This window comes from Sturnus vulgaris, chromosome 6, assembly GCF_052056855.1.
Source record: "Sturnus vulgaris isolate bStuVul1 chromosome 6, bStuVul1.hap1, whole genome shotgun sequence".
Lineage (NCBI taxonomy): Eukaryota > Metazoa > Chordata > Aves > Passeriformes > Sturnidae > Sturnus > Sturnus vulgaris.
Genome location: NC_142248.1, coordinates 34,229,820 through 34,235,819, shown reverse-complemented (window position 1 = coordinate 34,235,819; position 6,000 = coordinate 34,229,820). Strand labels below are relative to the sequence as shown.

At 47.2% G+C, this 6,000-nt stretch overlaps 1 protein-coding gene across 1 annotated transcript in view; it reads left to right on the top strand.

Annotated features, from left to right (window-relative positions):
* Positions 1-2,628: 2,628 nt before the first annotated feature.
* Positions 2,629-6,000, top strand: part of SYNE3 (spectrin repeat containing nuclear envelope family member 3) — a 64,483-nt gene continuing 61,111 nt past the window's right edge. The window contains exon 1 of the mRNA XM_088166185.1: positions 2,629-2,733. The gene's annotated coding sequence lies outside the window, so the exon portion shown is untranslated. The remainder of the gene's footprint in view (positions 2,734-6,000) is intronic.

Genomic DNA, 6,000 nt, shown 5'->3' with positions numbered 1-6,000 from the left:
AAGTGCAATGTCTAGTAGCTATAAAAAAACACAAAAAACGCTGAGAAGCTCCAAAATCGAAACCTCTCATGCTAAAGACATGTCACTGGTATGCTGCACAGAAATGTTACTCGGCCAACAAATGCTGTCCCTCCCATCCTGACAGCCCTGTGACTCATTATTTGAACAACAATTTTGTATTGCTATACCCAAGCAAACATAAAGGAAAACATCCTAGTATCTTGTAATACTAGTTTGTCATCAGTTATGAGCATGAATAAATGGGTGTGTTACACTAATACGAGAGAGCAGCTCCCCTGCAGCATTTTAAGTGGTTCTCTGATACTCTACAGGCGTCATGCAGGCCCTCCTGCGTAGTAACCCATGCCAACACTATTCTTATGTTTGTAGGATTTGGTGTTTTCCACCCAGTCTCTTGAGCATTCTGCTCATCACAGGAAATGCCTGAAAATGCTATATATTCACTGACTGAATACTTGTGGTTTGGTTTATAGGCTGGGCTAACTGCTTCTAAAAATATATTCCTTTCTTCCAAAGAAAGAGAGCTAGGGCTGCTGTTTCCTTTTCAGAAGCCCCTCCACCCTTCCACACTGCTTGCAGTCATTCTAACTTCTCCTTTGTCATTTAGGTGTGGTTTGTGGGCAGCTTTTTATTGTTTGAATAATGCACTGAATGCTCATTTACTTAATGCCTGCTGTTTGCCTGTGTGTAGGGATTTTTCTAACTCTGCATGTACAAGCTGTTTGAGGGAGTAGAGTCAGAGCCATGAAAGCCTCCACATGGGGAAATGCAGAAGAGGAGCTTAATTCAAGCAATTTTTAGATACAGTGATGTATTGTCCCCCACCAGCAAGCTTTCTGAATACAAGGGGTTTAAAAGGTCTAGGTATGCAAAGTAATTTCCTAGGGGGTGGTTTCATAAGGAATTAATCACTGTCAGTAACACAAGTTCGTCTACTCACCATAACTGAGCCCGCTTTCTTAAGGCAAATTCACAAGTAAGATTTTATATTCTCTGTCATCTACCTATTCTAGACATATTCCTTTGGAGTGCAACCCTTTTGGATTTTGTCCATTTCCTCACACTATTCCAGAGGTCATTGAGAGATAGCTCCAAATTACCATGGGCAAGAGCAGTTGCATAGGCATAGATTCAATTTTACACAGTCTTTATGAACTTCCTCCAAGTAAACAGTCTGTGAAAGCCAAATTAGTGAATAAATAATTTTCCAAGTTAGATGAAGGGCTTGCCCAGAAACGTAAATGAATTACACCATTCAGTTGCCCTCTCAGTGGCACTGTGGGCAGTCAAAGCTTCAAGGTCAGCACCAGCTGTAAAAATGCACTCCTTCCCATGGAGTCCTGACAAAATTTCCTGTGACCTTTTCCACTTCTGGTGAGGGATGGGGATTCCTGATGCTTTATAAATACGGAGCTATTCCAGTTAAGAGTGTTGGCATGTGGATGGCAGATCACCTTGCTGGCTGTGGGCAGAAGTCAGCCAACCGACCCGGCCTTAGAGAGCTGTCGTCCCTTGCCTCTCGCACAACTGGGGAGCTCACCCTTTCTTCACTTTTGAATTATGTATCTCGAGGCTCTTGGCCACAGAACTGTTATGTGTAATCAGAGATTTTTATCACAAATAGCCCATTTTTCTGCTCGTTAGGTAGATAAACCGCCCAACTTCCCAGCAGCAGAGGGCAGTAATATAACCCCTGCCAAAGAGGATGGCTTAGTGCTTTATGAAATACAAGCTTTTCACATGCTCATTCAGTTTGTTTACATTATATTATTGTTCAAATATGAAGAAGCTGTTCATTCTTTCCTCCTTCCCTCCCAGGCTCAGCACACAGGCTCTCATATGATTACAACTTTCTGATGCTGCAGATGGAGCACAAGATGTTAATGACTGGCTTCTCTCGCTGGCCTACAGAACCGACGCTGTGGCTGGCAATGCACCTCCACTGCTGCTCCTTTTGCTTCTGATTTTTTTTTTTTTTTCATAATTGAGCACACGCGGTAGACTTTGTGCCTAAATCAGTACTACAGTGGAAGCAGGTTTTGTTTGCTAAGTTTTCGTTGATTTTTTCCCCCCAAAATATCACTTCATGCATCCAAACGAATTCTTGTTGGCACTGCCAGTGATGAGCTGGGGTTGTTTCATGCACGTGTAACTGCTGAGGTGCAGGCTGCCTGCCTGCCTGCCTGCCTGCTGCCCATTCAAAAGAAACATAAGAGACTTCCCCACGTGTTGGCACGGACCGCCGGAGCTACCGGCACGTGCAAGGATCGCCCGGGGCTTGTCGCCTGGTGTTCGGTGACTCCCAGAGCTCCGAGTCCCCCACAACATGATACTGTGAGAAATTCGCCTTCTCCTCTTCTGCTGCATTTTACTCTGCTAAAAATAGCAGAGTGCGGGTGCTCACCTGGCGCTCACAGCCGCCCGCCGCCGCGCACGGACAGCCCGGCCGCGCTGCCTTCGGCGGGGGCTCCGCGGCCGGCGGCGCTCGCAGGGCGGGCGGGCCCGGGTTACATAACACCGCCCGCCGGGCCGGGCCGGGCCGCGCCGGCGAGGGCGGGCCCTCCGCGCCGCCCCGCGCAGCCCCGGAGCGGCGGGGCCGGTGCCGGGCGGCCCCGCCGAGGCTGAGCGAGCGCCCGAGCGGCCGCAGCGCGGCGGGGAAGCGGCAGCGCGGCCCTGGGGCTGCCCGCGGGGGAAGCGGCGGCGGCGGCGCTGGTGAGTGGGACGGGCCCTGCTGCGCTGCTCGGGGCCTGTTGCCGGTGCTGGGGGGCTGCGGGAGGGAGAAGCGACGGGGCGGCGGCGCCTGGGACTGCACCGTCCCGTTCCGTCCCGTCCCGTCCCGCGCTGTCTGTCCCATGCTATCCGTCCCGTGCTGTCTGTCCCATGCTATCCGTCCCGTGCTGTCTGTCTCATACTATCCGTCCCGTACCGTCCCGTGCTGTCCTGTCCTATCCGTCCCGCCGGGCGGGAGCGCGGCGCGGCACAGGGCTGCGGGCTCGGTGGGGCTCGCTGTCAGCTCGCCCGGTTCCAGACCCGCCTCCTGTTGCTCGGCGCGCCGGGGCAAACGCGGCCGGGACAGCCCGGTCCCTGCTGGCCCCCGGGCCAGCCACCCGTGTAACGGGGGTAGCGGGCACCGCCGGGGCCGCAGGGCGGGAGCGCCCGCAGGGCTTGTCCTTGCCAGGACAGCTCCCTGTGCTACGAGAGCTCCCCGTCTGCTCCTGATACACGCAATATCGTAGCTGCAGTAACTGCAGCATATCTCCCTAAGCAATATATGTTAAACGGGTAAAGCCTTTTATTCAGCTTCTTTCAGAAAATCGCATCTGCAAACGAGTGCCAGCCTGGTTCAGCACTTAGCTGCATTCTGCAACTTTTCTTCCTCAGATAGATGTCAGGCTCTTGCCAAAGCCAGTTGCTCAGCATTACTGTCACATTTCTTAATCTGTAGGTCCCCACTGGCAGGTCTCTACTGCGGTTTGCAAGGTCCTTGTTCCTCTTCTCTCTTCCCACTTCTCTCCCCTTCAAACCTATTGGATACATCCTAGCTTTGCTCTGATTCCCCTTAAGGAACCTTGTCTCACGTTTTCTTCCTAAACAGTTAGAAATTTTCCCAGGTTTTCTATTATATGTACAACTAACATTCTGTGTAACTTCTGTATGTAAAGTTTCTCCACACCCCAAGGTATACTAGGGCTTTGGTTTCTCATACACTATTTTCTGCCATCTCTTTTATTCGCACATCCTTAATGGCTTGGCCTTATGTGAGTTTAGATCTTTGTCCAGGAAAATTTTATTCGTAGAAATAGATCTAGAATAGGTTAACAGACTGAAATCTGCAGGAATTATGCATGTATATGATGACTAATGGTGAAAATTGTGGTTGCAAGACACTGCTTTATTTTGCAAGTTCATCAGAACAAAGATGCCTGTCTTCTCCTTTGTCTCAAATCTAAGCGTGGCTGTCTTGAATCATTAATGAAAAATAAAATCACTGTGCTACTCTTGCCACTTCCTTGCTGCTAGTTTTGGATCTTCATTTTCAGCCCTTGGCATGGTGTGTGTCATCTGGAAATCTTTGTACACAGTGCTTGTTTTCTGGGGAAAGAATTTTAAAAATGCCACAAAACTTTAAAAGCTGATTGGTTGCTTTCAAGTGTTTTCCTTCTTTTCCTGAAAGTGTCTCAATCTGCAGTTGTTAAAATGCACATCAGTTTGGCACAGTCTCTTTGGCTGCCAAATGTGCGAGCCAGTTGGATCTCAAGGAAATGTAACTTATTGCAATCAGTCCTGTGGCAACTTTTTTCCACAAGAAACAAACATCTTTTGGTGAGTCACAGTAACATTGTTCCCTACAAACTAGTTGTCAGGAAATGGAACCTGACAATGTCGATGGTCCCTCTATAAAAACAGCTTTTCCCTAACCCAATGCTGTTTCCATGTCGTTTGTGGATCATCAGATCCAGAGTCCCCTCAAATTCCCAAAGAATACAGAATTAGCTACTATTCAGGGTGTGGTATTGTGGTGCTTGCCTCTCTTGTTGTATTTCTTCTGATAGTTCCAGTTCTTCCCTTCAACCATATGTCACTGCTCCTCCTTTCCCTCTCATCTTGGTCAGGACTGGTACCATACCTCCAAGTCTCTTCCTGGCAGTATGTCCTCTGTGTGGCCTCTGTGCACTAACCTCATTGAAAAGACTGTCTAGCTTTTCTTTGGGAATAAGCCTTTTTTTTTACTCCTCCCCTTATCTATGGCTTACAAGTCATCCTCAAAACTGTTGTATACACTTGTGGATGCTTGGCCTCAGAATGTGGCTGTAGCTGCGTCCACATGACTTTGGAGAGCAATTCCACTGCCTGAAGGGATGCTCCACATCTGCATTGAAGCTTCAGAAAGATAACTGGTATCTGTTGGAAACAAGGTTTTTGCCATCACTTAATATATGTATACACATAAGTCGTGGTATGTGTCCCTTATGTAGTATTTTTTTTTTTTTGCCATTTCTCAGTTTCAGCCAAGTATGACATAAGGAGAACAGCTCCGAGGTAATTAAGTTCCTGCAAATTTTGTAGAAACAGGCCAACAGGGAAAAGCAAGTCTAAAATCAGACACTTGCTAGTTTTCCCAAGTCTTTGACTGAGTGATACATTCATATTTGACAACCTCCATTTGGCAATAATCTGTTTGGTGCAAATGAAGCTGTAAAGAGAAAGGGAGAAGGATTTTCTGAGTAAATGCCCCTGAACTGGCATCTCTCTCAAAACTTCAAAGAATACAAGTAACACTGATATGATACATTGTATTTTGAACATGGGAAGAGAAAGTCTTGATACAGTTCAGTACATAGTTTCAATTAACCAAGGAACACAGCTCCGTAGATCTGATTTCCTGAGCTGACCTGGTCACAGAGTGCTTTGTTTTTACATCCCTGCATCTCCTGTCTCTGTTCTGCTAGGCACGTTTGCACAAGTACAGAAGGGCTATGATCTCTGCTAGTGACTTTAGATTTATTTTATTTTGATACAACTGGCCAACAGTTTCAAGACTGCCATCACATAATTCCCATGGAACCAAGCAAAAGCAGTGACGATTCATCCTGACTCAAAATAATGTATTCTGGCAGGACAAATCCCAGATCATCGTAACAACGTCAAGATACTGGATTTCTGTTTTGATTTGAGTTTTCTTAGCTGTTGGTCCTTGTCAGCTGTAGGTGGGATTTTGCGGCCCAGCTTTGATGTGTCCTCTCAAACTTTTTCTACCATTTAGACAGGTGCAATAGTGTCCTTAGAGAACTGTCTCCTTATAACTGGATGGTTTATATCCATGTAAGGATTGTGGGCCAATGTGAATCCTGGTAATTCAGCCATGTGAAAGGAAAAATCCACATTGTAGCAAGAAAAATTGTTGAGCTCCAGGAATGGTAATGATGGGTGTAACTGGCAAGGGAGTTTTTTACTTGCCACATTTTCTATATGAAGACA